General features: G+C 37.1%; 2 long non-coding RNA genes across 4 annotated transcripts in view; one reads left to right on the top strand and one right to left on the bottom strand.

Annotated features, from left to right (window-relative positions):
• Positions 1-898: 898 nt before the first annotated feature.
• On the top strand, positions 899-22,402 carry LOC108302903. Its single transcript, XR_001824578.1, has 3 exons — positions 899-911; positions 8,279-8,285; positions 21,989-22,402. It is a non-coding gene; the product is annotated as an uncharacterized LOC108302903 (long non-coding RNA).
• LOC108302902 overlaps positions 8,710-22,817 on the bottom strand; it is a 26,921-nt gene continuing 12,813 nt past the window's right edge. For 2 of the 3 annotated variants that reach the window (XR_005199859.1, XR_001824577.2), the window contains 3 exons: positions 19,989-20,029; positions 11,192-11,332; positions 8,710-10,130 (listed from right to left, as the gene is read on the bottom strand). This is a non-coding gene — a long non-coding RNA (uncharacterized LOC108302902). Of the gene's footprint in view, positions 10,131-11,191; positions 11,333-19,988; positions 20,030-20,465; positions 21,996-22,817 lie in introns of those variants that run through there. The other variant, XR_005199858.1, reaches the window with a different exon arrangement.

The raw sequence follows: 22,817 nt of genomic DNA, 5'->3' as shown, positions 1-22,817 counted from the left end.
AACTCAGTAGAGACAAATTTATTTTATCCCTCCCCCTGAATCTTTCTTCATCTTGTTTTTTATTTTATGGAACTCATTTAAGGTAAGGAATATTTAGCAGCCTTATATATATTAAAAAAAAAAAAAAAAAAAAAAAAAAAAAGGAAGGATGAAGAAAGAAGAAAAGGAAGAAGGGAGAAGGAAGAAGAAGAAGAAAGAAAGCACTGCTCATTTGGCATCCGTATTTTCTTTTACTGAGTTTTTTAATCCTTCTGAGGTAAAATTAAATGAAAGGCCATTTCAAGCAACTTTGGTTTGCAGCAGGACCAGGTTGTTCTTAATGCACCAATTAAATTCCTCTCTGGGGTAATGTACTTATGTACAGGAGAGGTCCCAGATATCTGAACATGGGTTGCCTTTTGATAGCTCAGTATACTATTCTCTGAGTGTTAGGGGTTTGGGTAATTTTGAGTAACCTCCTTATTTTTATGAAATATCCAAATCTTCCTGTTGCCACTTTGAAAATAGCTCCCTCCACATTTCCTTTAGATTGGAGTTGGTGCTTTGAACATGATGTTCATATCTCTGGAAAGAACAGCCTTTCTTGATGAATAAAAATATTCCTCTTCAAAAAAGAACTTGCTGTTCCATTATTATATAAAATGTTTCAGTGCTGGTGTGAAAAGAATGTATAGACTTGTGGGTAGTGTATGGACTAAAAAACAAAACAAATTGAGTGTTCCAGATAGGAAGTGAGCACTGCATATTTTTATTGTGATTCTCATTTATCTTAGAGCGAAATAAAATGAGATGGGCGGGTGGTAAATGAACTTTAAAAACCATATAGTCTCATACCTAATGTAAAGTATAATAATACTTTATTGAAATTGCCTGGCAACCCTAGCTAAGTGAGTTGTATGTTTCTATTTTAAGTTTTTCAGAATGAATTTTTTTTTTTTTTTTTCTTCTAGTTCTATGTAGGGCTTTCTGTAAGATGTCTAAAGAGTAGAATTCTACATGAGTAAAGTTTTACTGCTTATATTTTTTTAAAAAAAAGAATGGTAATAACTGCGGCGATAATTTTGTTAATTAGCTGAATTTAATCATTTCACATTTTAAACATATATCAAAACATCACATTGAACACCATAAATACATGCAACTATTATTTGTAAATTAAAAATAAAATTAAGAAAGAAAAAAATATATATTGGGAGGCCGAGGTGGGTGGATCACGAGGTCAAGAGATCAAGACCATCCTGGTCAGCATGGTGAAACCCCGTCTCTACTAAAAATACAAAAAATTAGCTGGGCATTTTGGTGTGTGCCTGTAATCCTAGCTACTCAGGAGGCTGAGGCAGGAGAATTGCCTGAACCCAGGAGGCGGAGGTTGCGGTGAGCCGAGATCGCGCCATTGCACTCCAGCCTGGGTAACAAGAGCGAAACTCCGTCTCAAAAAAAAAAAAAAGAAAAAGAAAAAAAAAGAAAACAATATATTCCTTTTTCAGCTTCTATGAGCAATAAACTAACCAGAAATATATAATACAGGGTGATTTCTGATCACTGATTTAGTATGACACCTCTATTATGTAGATTCACTTAAGTCAACTATTTTCACGATGAATAGGTCTTAATTTCCACACAACTGACATGTCATTAAATATAATAAAAAACAATTTCTGTTAACAAACATCTTGCCTTTCTTCTGTTTCTATTATACTCCTAAATGGAAAAAAAATTATTCAAAAATGTGATCTTGAAATAGAAGATTTCTAGATAATATGTCTATGAGTTATTATCACTGCCTAAGCATGGGGCATCTCAATGAATAAGACAGGTCAAGCCCATTTCTATTTTTTCAGGTTTGCAGTTGCAGAATTTTAAAAATGCCAAAATATGGTTATGAAACTGATCTATGTTAAAGATTTACATTTAACAAATTCTTGTGTTCTAGAAAATTCAATGGGACATGTGACCTATCTTGGAGACAATTTCAAAAATATGTTTTTGAAGCCCAACACTATGAAACACCCTAGACGCTCAACTTCCAGTCTCTTAATAAGCTGTGCTAATCATACATTCACTTCCTTAAATACATAGACTTTTGATACCTCTATATCTTCACCTCCTGTAAACTATTTGTTGTAATTCACTCATCATGTTTGTATGTAAACATGTACCATGGTAAAGTACCAAACGTTGACATCTACAGCAATTTAAAAAAATTGAAAAAAAAATGTGTCAGAATATTATGCTACACAACTTTTGCTAGGGAAAATAATTTTCTGTGTTAAGCATAGCATTTTAATTCCACAGAGACCATGAAAAAATATGTGCAAATAAATTAGTTTTAAAATCCACAGACATATTGATATTTCATCATTTTTTTAATTTACAAAGAAAATTTTTCTTTTTCTTTATTATTACACTTTAAGTTCTGGGGTGCAGATCGTGCAGATTTGGTACATAGGTATACACATGCCATGGTGATGGTTTGCTGCATCCATTGCCCCGTCATCTACGTTAGGTAAAGGAATAAGTTCCCTCAGTTCCCTGATTTTTACCCATCTCTGTCCATCAATAAACATATCTCTATTTCCACTCATTCTTATCATCTCTCTCCAGTATCACAATAAGGTTTATCTTATATCAAGTCCCCACATAATCCTTCCAACTGTGCTTTAAATCTTACTCTCTTCTTCCTTGGAGACCTCACAAGATCCTCTTCTTTTGGTATTTTCAACAGCTCCCTTTGCTACTTTCTTTCCCGTCACATAGAAATAAACATAAATCTCGCTTTCATTTAAAAAAAAAAAAAGCTGTAATTTCGGGGTCTCCCAGCCATCAACTAATTGTCCTGATTTCCCCTTAACTAATTTTTAAATAGGTAATCTACACTTTCTCCTTCTCTTTCTGCTCTCACCCTAGAGCTGTAAAATTACTGTATCTTTCTAGGGAAATTGTTCTCACAGGTTGAGCAGTTATTTCATTATTTCTAATAAAATGAACACTTGTCAGCCTTGATTTTACTTTATGAATATGTAGACATCTGGACCAAATTTTATTGAAATTGTCTCCTGTAAGGCTTCTATAATATCATTCTTGCCTGTTTTTCCATCAGTATCTGTGGTCATTTTTCAACCTCCTTCACGATTCAATTTCTTTCAGTTAAGTGAAGGTATTTCTCAGAGTTCCATCTTTGTTCTTCCTTTCATTTCATTGTATTCTGTTTCCCTGGGTGGCACCATCGACTCTTATAATTTCAAATATACTGTACTGATGAAGCACAGATCTATGTTTCTAACCTTGATGGCTAAATGCCCTTTATGCTTTTCGGTCTACTTATTTCAGGGTGACAAAATCACTCAGTACTTTACTACCATATCTCCTCCGTTATCAATGAGTGGAACCACCACCTTTCCTAACCCAGAACACAGAAATTATGCTCAACTCTTCCCATTCCCTTGTTTTTCACAAATCACTGAGTCCTCATGAGGCTACCCACAGATGGTCTCTTTGATCTGTCAGATGCTCTTCACCTGCACAGCTCCTGATGCTTCCCAACCCTGCCACTTATATCAGTAACTTAGCTCCTCTCCCTGCCCCCGGCTTCATTGCCTTCAATATTTTCACCACAAAAATAAAAAGATGATCCTTCTAAAATGCAGAGCCAGTCAAGCTATTTCCCATTTCCTCCCATGCTTAAAACAGGCCATTGAATTCCCCATCTTCAGAATAAAATATCGACTCCTGAGCTTGGCCCTCCACAGTCTGTCACTGCCGATTCCTACAGCCTCATCTTACGAAATTTGCCTTGTAGCCCACATTTTAGTCATACTGAAATGCATATACTGAGTACTGACATTTCAATCAGATTGAAATGAATGTTTTGAATGAATTTCTGGGGAAAAATATGCTCTTTTAAACATTTGCACTTCTGCACATCCTCCTCATTTGACTCAGCTTGAACATCACCCAGGAAGCTGTGCCTGTTTTCTCTTAAGGGACTGAGAAAATTCTCTGTTTGTGTATTCTCATACAACCACATCGAACTAATCTCAGCTACAACATCATTTTATTATTTTATATAGTCAAATATGTGTTCCCTAGACAGCTAGGTTCGATGTTCCTTGAGGTTGTGGAGCATATTTTCTTCTTCCTACCCACATTGTCTTTTGCAATGTCTGGCACATATTTGTAGTCTATCAATGTCGAATGAATGAACTCAAGCAGTACTTACTAGTACTCTTTTGTGGTTAGTAATGTGATGAAGCATGCATGTGATCTAATTTAAACCTAAAAGTGTTTCACCTTGTATAGATGCATAGAGAGATGTAGAAACAGAAAACAAATCACAAATCTCTTAAGATGGTCTTTTTATTGTAGACACTAACATCCTTGTCCTTAATTTTACATGTGTGCCCACACAAACACACAATGTTTCTCATTCTGTAGAAATACAAAATGCTCTGTTAGAGAGCATCAGGCAAACTAAATTATTTAAAGTAATTCTGTGAAGGAGAAAGACTGTTATTGTAATTAGGCACATGTAACTAGAACATGCTAGGCCAAATAAGTCTTAGGTAAGGAAAAGGTATTCTATTGATATCTTTGGGAGTATAATTCTCTTTAAATAATATTATTTTTAAAAGAAACGATATATAGAGAGCTCATTAAGATGTTATTTTACTTTTTAAAACGTTTATTTTAGATTCAGGGGTACATGCACAGCTGTGCTATATAGGTAAATTGTATGTCGCAGGGGTTTAATGTACAAATTATTTTGTCACTCAGGTAATAAGCATAGTACCCAATAGGTAGGCTTTTGATCCTCATTCTCCTCCCACCCTCCACATTCAAGTAAGCCCCAGTGTCCATTGTTCCCTTCTTTGTGTCCATATAAACTTAAGGTTTAACTTCCACTTATAGAGGGGGGATGTGCAGTATTTGATTTTTCTCTTCCTGAATTAGTTTGCTAAAGATACTGGCCTCCAGCTCTATCCATGTTCCTGCAAAAGACATGATCTCATTTTTCATGGCTGCATAGTATTCCATGGTATCTGTGCACCACATCTTCTTCATTCTATTTACCATTGATGGGCAGGTAGGTTGATTCCATGTCTTTGGTATTGTGAATAATGCTGCATTGAACATGCACATGCATGTGTCTTTATGATAGAATGATTTATATTCCGTTGGGCATATAGCTAGTAATGGTATTGCAGGGTTGAATGGCAATGTTTTAAGTTCTTTGAGAAATCACCAAACTGCCTTCCACCATGGCTGAACTAGGTTTTATCCCCACGAGCACTGGATAAGTCTTCCCTTTGTCACAGCCTCTCCAGCATCTGTTATTGTTTTCTCTTTTTAGTGATATTCATTCTGGCTGCTGTGAGATGGTATTTCATTGTTCTTTTGATTGGTATTTCTGTAATTATCAGTGACATTGATTTTTTTTCATATGACTGTCAGCTGCTGATATGTCTTCTTTTGAAAAGTGTCTGCTTATGTCCTTTGCCCACTTTTTAATGTGGTTGTTTTCTTTCCTGTAAATTTGTTGAAGCTCCTTAGAGATTCTGAATTTTAAACCTTTGTCAAGTACATAGTTTGTCAAAATTTTCTCCCCTTCTGTAGGTTGTCTGTTTACTCTGTTGACAGTTTCTTTTGCTGTGCAGAAGCTCTTTAGTATAATTAGGTACCATTTGTCAATTTTCAGTTTTGTTGCAATTGCTTTTGGCATCTTTGTCATGACTTCTTTGCCAGGTCCCACATCCAGAATGGTATTTCCTAGGTTATCTTCCAGGGATTTTATAGTAAACCATTATTTTAAATAATCAAATGCATCTTTGAGACTTCCAGGATTATTAAAAATAACATATTTCAACCTCTTTATATATTAAAGAAAAGGAATTAAGACTCATAGGGTAAAAGCGGCTTGCATAAAATTGTACAGCTTAAAAATGGAAAGTCAAAAAATGTTGGAACGTTAAAAATTAAGTATGGTCATTCCTTCATTGTAAATGATAGGTTTAATTTAAAGTACTGTGGCCTCTAGGATTTTCTCTGCAACTTTAAAGCCTCAGTTAGATTTTTAAAACCAAAATGAGGAGCAGGGATTCTATGTAGTACCCACTCATGATTGACTATTTTATTTGACAATTCTATTTATTTTATTATCACTTTATATACAAATTTAAAAACAAATCTATCACTTTATTTGAGTGTAATGGGTGTTGTAGGGGCAGTTTACATGTCATCTGCTTTCAGCATTAAGCTCCTGACAAGAAGAATCCCAGGAAATACAACTTATGTGCCATTAAAGCATCAGGGTCTCTTAATAAAGTACAAACCTAAAGCTAGATAAGGCCAACCAGCACTTAATCACTCTGAGGAAAACTAAACCACAAAAAGTAGTATCTGGAAAAACTAAGCTTTTTTCCAGTTCTACCACTCTAGGGCTCTTTACTCCCAGTAATATAGAGATACTATATCTGACACACAGAATCTGGGTCAAGAAATGATTTTTTAAGTGGCATAGAATTGTCTGTAGTAAGATCATTTCCACTCCTACTGCATTGTTCTTTTCACCAATGCTAATTCAATACAGACAATGCAAATTAACTTTAGATCTCACTTTTAATTATTTCAAATGAGGTATTATATGATGAGCAACAGTTGAGGCATTTTAGATGAATTTTACTGACTCAGGTCACTAAGTACTCTTCCTTGTTTTCCTGAAATGTTTTATATTCTAGAAAATATCTGCTGTTCATGTTTAAATATAATCTTATAATTACTTATTCTTATTCATAATGATAATGAAAACAATTTCTACAACTTACATTATGTGACACACAGTTCACAAAGTGCTTTCATATAGATTTCACACAATCTCCACAATCCTATAGTATTTTTATTTTTTTATTTCACAGAGTGTTAGGAAGTTCAGGGATGTTACATTAATTTGGAAGTTCACATAATTATTAGCTGGTAGATCCTGAAATTGATCTTATATTTTCAGACACCAAGTCCAGTGTTCTTTCCACTACTTAATTCTGTGATATTGTTGAGGGCATAATATTAGAAATAGAGTAACACAGTTTTTTTCCAATAAAGTTATTCAAAGCATATCAATTTTGGCTTCTAATTGTATTTTCTTTATCAAAATATGCTTCTATTCTAAGAAAAAAGTTTCCAAATTTTGGATTCACTAAAAAAAAATAGCATTAAATAAAAGATAAATAAACTGAAAAGAAAGAAGAGAAAAGAAAGGAAGGAACAAAGGAGGAAAGAAAAAGGAAAGAGGGAGGGAAGGTGGGAGGGGAAAAAGGGAGGAACGAAGGAAGGAAGGAAGGAAAGAAGGAAAGAAGGAAAGGGAGGGAGGGAGGGAGGGAAGGAGGGGAAGGGAAGGGAATAAAGAGGAAAGATGGTGGAAGGAAAAGGAAAGAAAAAGGAGAGAAAAAAGGAAACATCAGGCATTTCATTGCCAAGAAAATTGTACATTAGATATTTAAACAGTCCACCAGATCAAACACCGCATGTTCTCACTCATAGGCGGGTGTTGAACAATGAGAACACGTGGACACAGGGAGGGGAGCACTACACACTGGGGTCAGTTGGGGGGAAATAGGGGAGGGACGGTGGGGGGTGGGAAGCTGGGGAGAGATAGCAAGGGGAGAAATCCCAGATGTAGGTGATGGGGAGGAAGGCAGCAAATCACACTGCCACGTGTGTTACTATGCAACAATTTTGCATATTCTTCACATGTACCCCAAAACCTAAAATGCAATAAAATAAATAAATGGGGAAAAAAATAAAATAAAATAAAATAAAACTCTCTACCTCTTCTTAGCAAACCCCATGAAAACTTATTTGTGTGTAAATATGTATGGTGTTCTAGGGCAAAGAACATAAAGCTTTTATCCATAATAGTCCATGGTAGTGTTACCAAAGGAGACCACTATCTGAAATAAGGAACTATTTGTGCAGGAGATGTAGAAAATAATAGAGCAAATTCTTCTAGGAGTAAAGAAGAAGCTAACAGATCAGTTGCTTCTTCTTTACTCCTAGAAGCAACTGAGGGCGGAGGGAGGGATTTATGAAACTCATGGAATTTGAACTGAGCCTTGAAAGATAGACTGAATTTCAAGAGGAAGCAGGGAAAAGAGGGCATTTTATGCTAACAGAAAAGCAGGAACAAATAATATAAAAGAAAAATGAGTATTTTGGAAAGCAGATGTTTCAACATCTGTTGAACGGTTTGGGTGAGTGGGAGTGCTTAACAAGGGGCACTGATCAGAAAGCAAGTCAATTTTCAAGCCCCATTCCTGGTTTCCCACTTTGTAGTTTCTCTTGGTTCTTCTATATAAAGGATAGGCCATAGTTCTATTCTGTTATAGAAGGACTGTAACTGCTTGTTAAGTTAATCTATGCACACTTCCTACCTCACTGTAATAAACTTTTGGTAATTTCTTCCACTAAAGAAATCAAATTATTTTCCTGTAAGAATATAGCCAGAGTATTTCTCAAAGAATATTAGGCAAAAAAGGACAATGCTTGCCTTTGTTATTGTAGATTCTAATTATAACCCTTTTTAACAAGCTGAGTTAACATCCCTATCTAGCCCATTCTTGTTTCTCTTTGCGTGTGTTTTACTCATTAATCCATCTGAAAGTTTTCCAATTCATAGAATTCAAGAAAACTAGGTTAATAAAACATGCGTCAATAGTAATTTTATCTCTAAATTTATTTAAATGTATTTTTTCAATACTGTCTCAGTCCAGCCCTTTACAGATTTGTAAAGAAAGAATTGACTATTAAGTGGAAGTAACTTTAGAAACAAGATTCATTGGTTACATGAGCTCTAAATCCCTTCTCTAAAAATTCTGCTTTATATGTTCTCAAATTATTTTCTCTTTAGAGGAAAATAATTTGTTACATACTTGGTTCTTTTTAAATTGATTTAATATGTTTGCTAGATTATTAGATAAGTTGCAACTTATGTGGAGATTCAGTTCTAACATCAGCACAGAAGGTGAAAATCCCATTTACTAATTATCAAATGCTAATTTAAAATAGTTTCTACCAAAGATAAACAAATGGAAACTAATAAATTATAGAATAAAAATGCATTGAGTTACAAATTATTAATTTAAAGTGCCATTTGATGAAACTTTATTATATATATATATATATATTTAATTGCAGGAGCCTGCACTGATAGTGTATAAATAGAAAGTATACTAAGAAATTATATTCTTTGTGTCAAGAATTGTTGAAATTGTGCTGATTTATTATCTGGTTTCTCTTACCTCTAAACTCATTCTATACTCCGTGATGCTGGGGCTCAAAACACAGCAAACTATGATTCCCAGTTTGGGAACTGAATTTCTGCCAGCAGGCAGCATAACAGAGTAACAGTGGGAGATGGGGGAGAGGGACAAGGAGCTTCTTCCTGCCTTACTTCTTGCCTTTGGAGCTGTGCTTCCCCTGGTCAAGCCTTCAACTTCTTTCTGTATTTGCTAAACCAGCCACATAGTTCCTCTGTCTCCACTGTTTCTTCTTCATCGCAGGCTCTTCCTGTACCTACTATTCTAGGTCACCAGTATTACCTTTCTGCTCTTTCAGCTCATCAGTATCTGTGTCATAATATCCCAAAGCAAATCGACTCTATTTTAAATTCCTAACATGGTTTCCATGTTCCCATCAGGACTCTGACTTACACTAGAAATGATTTCCAAATGAATGCTAATCTGATGCTTTGGCATCTTCTACAATAACCACAAAATAAGGATGAAGAGAAGATTCAGAGAAAGCCAAAGACAGTGTCTCACCCTTTGAAACCAAAAAAGAGTACAGACACAATACTGAATCCAGTGAGCAAAAATGTATTCTCTGAAGTTACCCAAAGCAAAACAAAATTGTCCAGACGTCAATCACTCTGAGACAAGGAAGTTAGAGGAGGGTAATTTTATAAGAGAGCTTTCCACTAAACAGTAGGCCAAAAGGGTGGCAGGTAGGGTGGGGGGAAGGAGGTAAAGATGAAGAACGATTTTATCTTCTTCACTTTGAGAGCTTTGACATTATTTTAGGCTTTTCAGCTTCAAAAATTGCCTTGTTCATAAAAGTTTCATGGGTAATTTAGGTATTTTCTGCAAAAAAATACAGAATATATAATGAGTTTTGGAGTTCAGAAGTTTTCTCCATTAGCAACCAATGTCTAATTCCTCTCAAAAAGGCACCTCAGATATTTTGGTCCCTTTCAGCTACTTGCATTCTCAGTCAAGTGAATAACTAAATGAAAACTGAACACCAGCATTTTAATGTACCCTTGAGAATAAAGGCAATGTTATTTTAAATGTTAAATATTTTAGTTCCAGAAACCAACATGGTGCTTACATTTCTCTTAGAATAAAGAAAATAAATATCTCTATTTGGCCACCCATTAAGGTATACTTGGGCCACAATTTTATGGCAACTCCCAGCATAAGCCATTGACAAGTGAGTTGTAACACAGTTGTTCTAAGGATTCCAATAATCACAGTCACAATGAAACCTCACTGAATACTGCTGACACAAACAACATATAGCCAATTAAAAGTAGCCAAGGACTTAGCCAGGCGCAGTGGCTCACGCCTGTAATCTCAGCATTTTGAGAGGCTGAGGCGGGTAGATCACCTGAGGTCGGGAGTTTGAGACCAGCCTGACCAACATGGAGAAACTCCATCTCTACTAAAAATACAAAATTAGCCAAGCATGGTGATGAGTGCCTGTAATCCCAGCTACTTGGGAGGCTGAGGCAGGAGAATCGCTTGAACCTGGGAGGCAGATATTGTGGTGAGCTGAGATCATGCCATTGCACACTCTAGCCTGGGCAACAAAAGTGAAGCTCCATCTCCAAAAAAAAAGTAGCCAAGGACCTCTTAAATAGGGAGACATGTAAATCCTACAGATGTTAGAAATAAACTGAACTTCCCTACTCATCTACAAGTGTGTAGGCAGATAAATTAGTTCTTTATATTGATATATTTAGAGGCAGATTATTCCAGGAAAATAGTTTGGGCTCTGCTCTTTCTGTTGTTGTTTTTTTTTTTTTATCAAATACAATAATATCATTTCATATCTTTAGAAGAATGTACAAATCCTTTCCACATCTCTTATCTATCTTGATCCACACAGAAGCAATACTCTGACTTGACAGGCAAATAAATACATGCTCATGGAGGTGTAGCCTCAGGCTTGATCCCACAGATGTTCAACAAGAGTCAGTACCAAGCAGTCAGAATCATCAGAAAGCTGGGAAATGTGGTCATCAGTATTCTCAAACAAAAATGGTATACTCAGGGTTTAAGTTCTAATGTTTCAAGGGAAAAATAAGTTTTACTACATATGTCAGAGGATAAATAATTTCAGCCAGACCCAAGCAAGATTTTTGTCCTATATTCACAAGGAAATAAAACCAAATTATCAAGTTACATACACTCCTTTGGAGCTAAAGTCTTTCTTGCAAAGTAGAAAGTCCAAATAATGAGAATTATGATTTAACATGACCTGAAACTCTCCTTGGATTACTTACATATAACAGATGTTAATGGCATTCTACAAGCTAAAAAGCATTATAAACTAAAGCAGAACTACAGGAGATAAGCATTTTCAAGATCTCAGCATAGTTTAGACCAGTGGTTTTCAAAATATGGTTCCTGTACCAGCAGCCTCAGTTTTAGGTCCCCGTAACAAAATACCTAAGCTAAGTGGCTTGTAAACAACAGAAACTTATTTCACTCAGCTCTCAAGGATGAGAAGTTCAAAATTAAGGAGCTGGCAAATTTGGTGTCTAGTGAGTGTCTGCTTCCTGGTTCATAGCCAGCTTCTCACCATATCTTCACATGGAGGAAAGAGAAAGGGAGCTCTGTTGGACCTCTTTATTATAAAGTCACAAGCACATTTATGAGAGATTCACCCTTATAATCTAGTCATCTCCCAAAAACATGAACATTAGGACTCAATAAATGAATTTGGGGGAAACACAAACATTTTATATATAGCGTTCAGCATCAATTGGATACTTGTTAGTAAAGCAAATTTCAGAGATCTACTGAGTCATTAATTTTGAGGAGGTACCCAGAAATTGATATATTTTACAAATATCAATTTGCCTCCAGGTAACTGTGACGTATGTTTAAGATTCAGAACCTCTAGGGTAACGGAAAAAAATATCTCAAGGTCAAATTTGCATTAGTAAACAGACTCAACTGTCTGCTGGGTCACATTGGGTAAAGTAATTTATCATATTGTAAATTTCTTCTTCAGCAAAATCAAAATAATATTTTCTCTCTGTGTTATTTTCAAATTTTAAATAATCATAACAGCCAGTGTTCCTCTGCTAAAAACTCAGCCCAGAAGTGCCCCAATGAGAGAAGAGAATCAAACAACCACTCCACAAGAACATTACTACTAAAATGAAATTACATGGACACCTGCTTCAACTTGAGCAAAGTCTGTGTCATAAAAGTTTAAAAACCACAGAGACTGCCAAAAGACTCCACACAGAGAGGACCACTCTGTAAGAAGCATGGTTTATGCATTGAGGTAGAACTCAGGCCTCATCCATATTGCATTACTCCTTTGGAGAGTGAATGCACAAGATTTCAGGCCATAAATAATTTACCTAAACACCACAGATCTTCTAAGTATTAGGGCTGTTCTTTCAAATAGACCAAAACCTGTGAAAATTTGCCAGAGACAGCCAGCCATGCCCAGAAGCAAAAGCCGTTCTTTAATGAGAGCCAGGCCAGCAATGGAATTGCAATGGCATTCCAGGACTAATCTCATTCCTGGAAATGGGATTTTCTCATGCTCTTCCCACAGAGTCTAGAGGGCCTCAGACCCTCACCCTAGGTCTTCCTAATGGCTTCTAGAACAGATCTAATCTTGCTGGTCTCTAGCTTCAGAAATCTAACTTTTCAGAACCTCATCCACACAATTCCAACTGTTTTTTCTGACCTCAGAGGGTTAGATTTAACTCTTTCTTCCTACCACAATGGAAGGAAGGGACACAGACACTATTCTCGGAGATAGGATCTCCAGGACTGATGGTTTCCCCAAAAGGTCCAGTGGCTGATAGAAGGAGCCTTTCCTTCTTTAAGAAAATTCCAGTGTGTCTTTAATTGTGAGCATTTCCCTTCACTTGAAGCCCCCAAACCCTAAGATAATTCCTGGCATTAAGAGGACTTAGGGGCCGGGTGCAGTGGCTTACACCTGTAATCCCAGCACTTAAGGAGGCTGAGGCGGGCAGATCACAAAGTCAAGAGATCGAGACCATCCTGGCCAACATGGTGAAACCCCATCTCTACTAAAAATACAAAAATTAGCCAGGCGTGGTGGCACATGCCTGTAATCCCAGCTACATGGGAGGCTGAGGCAGGAGAATTGCTTGAATCTGGGAGGCAGAGATTGCCCTGAGCCGAGATCATGCCACTGCCACTCCATCCTAGGCAACAAAAAGAAGACTTAGGGATCAGGCCAGGTGCAGTAGTCAAAACCTGTTATGCCAGCACTTTGGGAGGCTGAAGCTGGCAGATCACTTGAGGTCAGGAGTTCAAGATCAGCTTGGCCAATATGGTGAAACCCCATCCCTACTAATAACACACACACAAAAATAGCTGGGCGTGGTGGCAAGTATCTATAATCCCACTTACTCGGAGGCTGAGGCAGGAGAATCAATCATACAAGAAGAGGTTGTAGTCAGTTGAGATCGCACCACTGCACTCCAGCCAGGTAAAAGAGCCAGACTCTGTCTGAAAAAAATAAAAATAAAAAATAATAATTAAAAAAAAGATTTAGGGCTATAGAATTTGCTATGGTATCCACAATGTACCCAGAATTTGTTCAGCTGCTTAGCAATACATCAGGCCATCTCTGAAAGGCTCCAAAGTTAAGAAATTCCAAATCATTTGTGAATTCTGATGGAGCCAGAATTGTTTCTGTAGCTCACAGTAGGTATAGGAACACTCAGTGATTAACCCTAGGTCCTTCTCTGAAGGCCAGGTTATCCAGAAACCTCATGAGTTTCCTCCTCCATCACGTGAGGGTGTGTGCACCCTGGAGGCAGAATCAGCACCTGAGCTACTTCCAGGTTCAGAGACGGTGTCCAGGCTGCCCCCTAGAGCTGATTGCCCCCAGAAATCTTTTACTTCATCTTCTCATGGAAAAAAATCTCAGGGAGAGTATAGCCCTAACTGCCCCTGGAAGCACTGAAAACCAAGACAGAGATCCCAAAGATTTCTCTAGCTTTTCTGGAGAAAGTAGGGTCTATCACATGGCTTCAGCTTAGAACAAAACCCAGCAGTCATTAGCAATATTCCTATTGAGTTTATATATGACTGTGAAGATCTCAAGGTTAGCACAAAGATTCACAGATCAACTCTCGGTGAAGTTAATGCTATCAAGAATTAGGCATAAACCTGCAGTTATAGATTGTGTTCTGGCCACATTCAGAGACCCTTAATTCTGAGACCTCTAGAAACTTGTTCTAGTACTTCTCTAGGACAGGTGAAAAGCCCTCTGTATACCAACTCCGAGGCTTCAGAAGTTAATAATAATGAAACAGAGAAAGTTTCTAGGGGAATTTGGCCAGCTTCTTGGGAATTGTTGACTTCATGTTAAAAAAAACACCATATGTCTGAATATTTATCTCAGTGTCAGGTACCTGATGTTAGAGGTTTTCACTACAAAAACAAACAAGAACAACAAAATCTTACAGCTACCCCAAAACCCTATTATTCCCACAGTGAGACATCCAAAGATGAAATGGCTCTACAAGGCATACACAGAGGGCTGAATGTTTGTGTCCCTCAAAATTCATATGTTAAAATCCTAGTTCCAAAGTGATATATTTAGAGGTGGGGACTTTAAGAATAATTAGGTCATGAGGGTGGAGCCCTGTTAAGTAGGATTAGTGCCCTTACAAAAGGAACCCTCTCACCCTCTTTCTGCCATGTGAGCCTACAATGAGAAATCAACAGTCTACAGTGGGAAGAGGGCCCTCGCCAGAACTCCACAGCGCTGGCACCTTGACCTTGGCATTCTAGCCTCCAGAACTGTGAGAAATAAATTTCTGTTATTAAAAGCTACTCAGTCCATGCAAGGTACTTGGTTATAGCAGCACAAGTTGACTAAGATAGGGCAGACCATCCCTCACAGTACAGAGGGCCTTCATTGGGTAAGACCCAAATGTCTTCCAAGGACCTGGGAATCTGCTTAGCCACCTTGTAGTCAGTCTCACAAAGGTTACTGTTACGTTTGCATCAGATTTATTACTTCCTTAACAAAGGTCCGCAAGACCAGGTATTTTTTCTTACCTTTACTCAAAAGTAAAATGTGTTTGTTATAACAATTCTAAAGGAAATACAGTTGTTTATAAAATAAAACTAGGTTTCTCCCTTCTCCACTTTCTCTGGGAAAATCTGATATTTATTTTTATATTATTTTCTATGATATATAAAACACATATAACTAATATATAGGATACTATGTAGAATAAATTATGTCGTAAACATACATACACACACATATTCAAGTGTTTCCAGGTTCATTTGTTTCACTTTGTCTTTTTAAATCAATGTTTCAGAAACTATTTTCCACCTTGTCTTTCTCCACCATCATTCTTACTCAATAATTTTCCTTTTCATTAGTAAGTTAGTAATCATAAGGAACTTTCACAACAACCCTCCTACCAACAACTATGTTCAGATTTTCTGCCTTCTTTCCTGTTCCTACGGCTGCCAGAACACTGTCTTCTCCTGGTTTTCTTCCTTTACAATGGGTCACTCATTCTCAGTCTGGATTCCAGTTCCTCCTTATATTCCCAAGTTCTGAACTGCAGACTGCCTCAAGATTCATCCATAGATCTCTTATTTTCTCAAGAGGCATCACTCTCTAGCGATCTGGTCCAGTTTTGTGGGTTTCAGTGCCATATCTACACTGATGCTTCCAAATCTCCATATGGAACCTCTTTCCTAAACTTCAGAGTAATGTGTCGATTTGCCCACATCAGATCCCCACTTGGAGGGCTTAACAGGTCTCTCAAAGTTACCATGTCTGATCTCCACTGTCTCCTCTCTCCAGTTGCTACTGTTGTTTCCATCATAGCAGCATTATAGTAAGTTTTACTAACTGTAATGCAGGAATCCCTCATTGTTATTTGCCAATATTTTCTTCAGGTTCTATTGAAAAATGGCATAAGTGCTCAGACGGGGTTCACAAAGATAAAATTTTGAGTAAGTCACTTCCCCTCTCTAGGACTCATTTGGAAAATCAGGTCAATAGTTTTCAGTTATCTCATGGCAGTTGAGATATGCAGACTCTAGTTTTCACTTTCTCAGTGTTCCTGGAGATTGCTCTTACTTTAATTCAAGCTCTGTTACATTTCATCCAGATTCTCAGGTAGCAGGGTGTTTTGTGTGTGTGTGTGTGTGTGTGTGTGTGTGTGTGTATGTTTTACTTAAGAAAAACATAAATGAGTTGTTCTCTTTTGCAGTGGAATTACAAAGTTTCTAATTTAGATTCAGTGTTTGTTATTTTTAACTAGGGAAAATAAGAAAAAAAGTATTGTTAATTATATAAAGTATAGAGTCTTTCTCCCAAAGCTGATGATGGAAGAGGAAAAAGTAAAACCCTAAAAAAGAGCCCAGCTTTCCTTTTAAAATTTTCTATTCTTCATTGTTTTTATTTAGATGAAAACTCCTAATTAACAAATCACCTTTTGACTCGCAATGACTGTCTTGGTATGGCCAAAATGCAATTATTTAGGCAACGAATTCATCATTGAATAAACATATAGCTACTTTTTCCCTTTAAATAGAAAGAACATATAGGGCATTTATCTCTTTAGGTTCTCTCTGTACCTGACTTCTGTTCTCTTTGGCACTTAATGCTTTTGCCTACAGGTTTATGACAAAGGTATATATATTCATCCAAGCCACTCAGTTTGCCCATTTCTAGCAGCTACAGTAAAAATTCAAGTGTTAAAGTAGATGACAACTATTGACTAAAGCTTGAGGAAACAGCAATAGTTTGTTTCAATTCTTTTTCTCTGTCAACTAAGAAAACCAAAATACAATGGAAATCATTGAATTGCTGATTAAGCAATGTTAAAATAGACACTAAAATTTTGCAAAGTAAGATGAAAATACATTACTCATAATCTTAATTTCTAAACAAGATGAAATAAAGTTTAACAAAGAATTTGCACAATAATTTTATTGTTTTCTAATTTTAACAGAACAATCCTTTGAATAAATTTTGGAAAAACAGATAAACAAAAGGAAAGGTATGTTAAAATCACCCATAATCCCACTGCCAAGGGACAATTATCCTTAACATTTTTATGTTAACCATTGTAGCATATTTTCCAAACTAAAATAGATATGTGTACATAATGTATACAACTTCAATCATAGTATGCCTATTGTTTCATAAGATTCATTCCACTAAAAAATAAGTCATGAAGGCATTTCCTGGATTACTATCTTATAACGGAAATGTAATGGCAGCAGGATGATCCACATGACAGGCTGAATAAATAATAAAAATAAAAGAAAATTTATTTTCTTTTCCACTTTTTTTTGTTGTTTATATTTGAGTTCTGGGGTACATGTGCAGAACATGCAGGTTTGTTACATAGGTATACCCACGCCATGGTGGTTTGCTGCATCCGTCTCCCCATCATGTACATTAGGTATTTGTACCTCCCCAATCCCCCCATGCCCTGCTGTCCCTCCCCTAGTCCCTTCACCCCCCGACAGGCCTCAGTGTGTGATGTTCCCCTCCCTATGTCCATGTGTTCTCATTGTTGTGGCACATATACTCCATGGAATACTATCCACTTTTTATTTTGAAATTTTAGACCCAGAATAGTTGCAGTAACAGCACAAAGAAATACTAAAAAGTCTTAAATTCCTGAATGCTAACATTTTACTGCATATGTTCAGCAATCCCATGCATGCTCTCTCTTACTGTCTCATATCACTCCTTCTCTCTGCATACGTATGTATACATGTGTACGTGAATATATATGTATAATACTTCCTTTTTTTTTTTGAGATGGAGTTTCGCTCTTGTTACTCAGGCTGGAGTGCAATGGCGCGATCTCGGCTCAATGCAACCTCTGCTTCCTGGGTTCAAGCAATTCTCCTGCCTCAGCCTCCCAAGTAGCTGAGACTACAGGCGTGCACCACCACGCCCAGCTAATTTTTCTATTTTTAGTAGAGATGGGGTTTCACCATGTTGACCAGGATGGTCTCGATCTCTTAACCTCGTGATCCACCTGCCTCAGCCTCCCAAAGTGCTGGGATCATAGGCGTGAGCCACCCCGCCTGGCCATATATGTATAATACTTTCTAAAGAGAAAGCTGCAACAGAATTACACTCTAAACACTAGAGTATAATTTTCTAAAATGAAAGATGTTCTTTTACATAAATATTACAATTAATAAAATTGGTAAAATTACTTAACATTGATGCAATACTTCTTGTGATACACAGATCAAAGTCACAGAATAAATTCAGATTTCTTCCATTTTTTCCATTAATGTCTTTTATAATGCAGGAATTTCTTTTTCTCATCCAGAGCACAGGTACCGGTAACACATTGCATGAGTAAATTGGGTCAGAGTCAACTCATGGTGGACATTAAGATGTAGGTCTATTAAGAAATTCCTACTTAATCTTATAAGAATAGAAGACATTGGAAGTTTTAAACAGATTCTCAGATTTTGTTTTGTTTTGTTTTTTAAAGGCATTTCTACTGGCATTACAGAAAATGATTTGGAAGAACAAGGCTCTTTAATAAATTTCTGCACCAGTGAGACATAAGAGGACAACACACAGACTATACAGATGGAGAGGAGGGGAAAATAAGAGATCAATCAAAATTACGTGTGCAAAGGCAACCTCTCTCCTCCACTCCAAAGTAGGAATCAAATAGTTTAAGTTTTTGATGGCAGACCTGTCCCTAGCACTGGTATGAGAATTCACCTATAAGGAAGAGAACAAGAAAATGTCCTGCCTTCAATTTATGTTTGCATAAAACATTCTTATACAAAGAATGTTTTAAGATTGAGTCTGTAATGCATTGTGCATTTCTCAGTGAAAAAGGAGAGCCCCGTTTAACAACTGTCCATTTCACTTTTAAAAATCTGTTTACACCATCACAGCCCCCTATTATACACCAAATTAAGAAACGCCTTGCATGTCAGTGCCAAAAAGTCTTACTGCATCCAATAGTCAGCATAACATTAGAGATCCTTCTTAGTTTTGCACTTAAGTAAATGGATGGTGCTAAACTTTTATCATTTAACAAGCTAAATTAAAGAATAAGTAACAGCCTTATCAGTTAAAATAAAAGCATGCACAATATTAGGTTTACAATCCTATAAAATCTAATGAAATATATTTATCAATTAAAATGTTTCGCCTGAGAACTTAGGTTCTTAGGTTCATCAGACAATTCAATCTGCACATGAATCTTCTGGGAACTGAATTAAAAATGCAGATTTGGATTCCATGAGTCCGAGGTAGGGGTCTCAGATTCAGCATTTTAACATGCTGTCAGGGGTTGTCCATGATGCCAGTTCCCAGAACACACTTTGAATAACAAGAATGTAATAACCATTGATAGAGTCTCACTGGATAATAGATTTTTACTTGCAGAGGGAGGTGGTACAGCAGGTTAAAAAGAGTACAAGGGTGGGAGTCAAGGATAAGTAATTCGAGAACTGTCTCTGCCATTAATAAACTGGATGACATGAGGCACATCCTATGACCATTTGGGGCCTCAGTTTCCTTGATGATCTGCAATGGAACTGTGAATTGGTTTTCTAGGACATTAGATATGTTTTTAGCAAACATTTAGTAAATGTATTTATTTAAAAATGTTCAATGTTTTTCTGCTGAGAGCACATCTGAAGCAGTTACCATCTGATTATAAAGGAAATGGAAAACTAAATTACCTTCAAGAGAAAGTGACCTCTTCTCTTCATAAAGTTGCAAGCTAAATGAAAGAGAAAACAAAGATTGTGGCCAAAGAACCCTAAATCAGGTGATCAAAATATATCTTCTCATATATAGAAATATATACACTACTTTTTTGCCTCTTCAGGCATGGCTTTTAGCAAAATGCACTGGTTTTGAATTTGAAATGAAGCAGTTTTGCATTTCATTTAAACATCTGGCTCTCCACTGATGGGAGGCAAAAGACAATCAAGTGTAGTCTACTGCTTGCAGAAGCATTCAGATTAGCAGGGGCAGAGTGTTCCCAAGAAATCAATGGGGTCCAATCAACACCCAAAATCCAAAAGTACACACCTTGCACAAAACATTATTTCTTCATAATCTGTAAAGATTTATATTAGTCTGTTTTCACACTGCTGATAAAGACATACCCGAGACTGGGCAATTTGCCAAAGAAACTGGTTTATTGGACTTACCGTTCCACGTGGCTGAGGAGGCCTCACAATCATGGAGGAAAGTGAAAAGCAGGTCTCACATGGCAACAGACGAGAGAAGAAAGCTTCTGCAGGGAAACTCCCATCAGATCTCGTGAGACTTACTCACTATCATGAGACCCGCAGGAGAAAGACCCACCCAATGACTCAGTCACCTCCCACCAGGTTCCTCTCACAACATGTGGGAATTGTGGGAGTCACAATTCAAGATGCGTTCAGGTGGGGACGCAGCTAAACCATGTCAGTAGTAAACTAGATCGGATGGATTTTTAAAAACTGAAGAAAGAGAAAAAGGGAAGGAAGGAGAGATGTATTATTTAAGTTGGCAGAGATTTATAGTGAGCACATTCATTCACTTTCTCTCAATCTTTAGGATCAGCTGTGTTTTTGAAACAGCCGAGTGTCCAGGGGTCACCTTTTTGCCAGCTGCCTGGGTCCTGTTGCTTTTGATCACTTTCTCTGGCAGATGTGATGTGATTCTGTTTGCCAGCTCACTCCTTTGAATCTGCTAACTTAGTGCACGCTGCTCTCATCTCACTAGCAGGGCTACCTCTGAGTGAAAGCACTTACTCCTGCCAAAGGTGATCTCCCCTTGGAAGGGCAAGCCCCTCTCATCTCCTCACAGCCCAGACTCCCATGGCAGATGCAGCTCTCCCTCTGGTCCTGGTGTCAGCTTCAAAGGCCTGACAAGCTTCCATCAGCAGAAGCTCCCTTTTAATTGTTATAGATCAAAAAGTGCTGAATATGTCCATCAAAATAGGGTAGAAGAGGATAGAGGAAGAGAAGAAAGATCAGGCATTTACCAAGACAACCCACGCTTTCTTTATGCCACCTGATCCTACCTGATTAATGGGCTGGTCATTTTCACACCAATACCATATACAAAGCGACCAATTTCAACATCTGTATATGACCCTCACTCTCATGTATTTTCTCTTTCCTGTAATTTATTTGTCCCTAGAGCTACCTCATATTTCCATTAGAGGATGCCTGGCAACACACATCCACACATACAAGACAGAAAGAGAGAGCCCTTTGCCGAATTTTTTTTTTTTTACATAGTTGTTATTCCTTTGTTCTTACCTGTTGCATTCCATCGACATGGCAAAAAACTTGATTTTTATAGCTGGAAGTGGGCTTCACTAGACTCTAACAGTTGAGTAAACTAAGGCCAAGACAATTGATCTGACTTATGCAGAGCTACAGAAATACTTTACCTACTACCCCACTTTCTATTTAATGTACCCTTCTATTTCATGACTATGCTAGCTATATTTCAATAACCTGATCTAAAACCTCAAGAGGCAATCATGTGTGCTGGTTAAAAATCAAACCCACTGTGCCACATTGGCCCTGCCACTTAATAGCTTCCTTCTCTGTATAGTGCAAATTTGCAGGCTTCCCTCCCTCATGGAGGAGCTGTGAGCATTGCAACTACTGTTTTGGTAATGCTGTTTAGTCCAAACATGCAATGAGCTCTAATTTATCAACCATTATTTTTTTAGCTTTTATATTAAGTTCAGGGGAACATGTGTAGGCTTGCTATGTAGACAAATTTGTGTCATGGGTGTTTGTTGCAGATTATTTCATCACCCAGGTATTAAGCCTAGTACCCATTAGTTATTTGTCCTTATCCAGTCACTCCTCCCACCCTCCACCCTCTGAAAGGCCCAGTGCATATTTTTCCCCTCTATGTGCCCATGTGTTCTCATCATTTAGCTCACAAAGGCAATATTTGGTTTTCTGTTCCTGTGTTACTTTGCTAAGGATAATGGCCTCCAAGTCCATTCAGAACCCTGTAAATGATATGATCTCATTTTTTTTATGGCTGCATACTATTTCACAAATGTGGTGTGTACCACATTTTTTTTTATCCAATCTATCACTGATGGGCATTTAAGCTGATTCCATTTCTTTGCTATTGTAAATAGTGCTGCAATGAACATATGTGTGCATGTGTCTTTATAATAGTACAAATTTTATATCCCTTTGGGTATATACCCAGTAACGGAATTCTTGGGTCAAATTTCTGTTTTTAGGTCTTTGAGAAATTGCCACACTGTCTTCCACAATATTTCAACTAATTTACATTTCCATCAACAGTGTATAAGCATTCCTTTTTCTCCCCAACCTCACCAGCATCTGTTTTTTTTGACTTTTTCATAGTAGTCATTCTGGCTAGTGTGACATGGTATCTCACTGTGGTTTTGATTTGCATTTCTCTAATGCTCAGTGATTTTGAGGCACTTTTTCACATGATTATTAGCCGCATGTATGTCATCTTTTGAAAAGTGACTGTTCATGTTCTTTGCCCGGTTTTTTTTTTTTTTTTTT

The sequence above is a fragment of the Cebus imitator genome, unplaced genomic scaffold (assembly GCF_001604975.1).
Source record: "Cebus imitator isolate Cc_AM_T3 unplaced genomic scaffold, Cebus_imitator-1.0 Scaffold43, whole genome shotgun sequence".
Taxonomy (NCBI): Eukaryota; Metazoa; Chordata; class Mammalia; order Primates; family Cebidae; genus Cebus; species Cebus imitator.
Note: the sequence above shows the minus strand (reverse complement) of the source record. Positions and strands in the feature narration are given on the sequence as shown.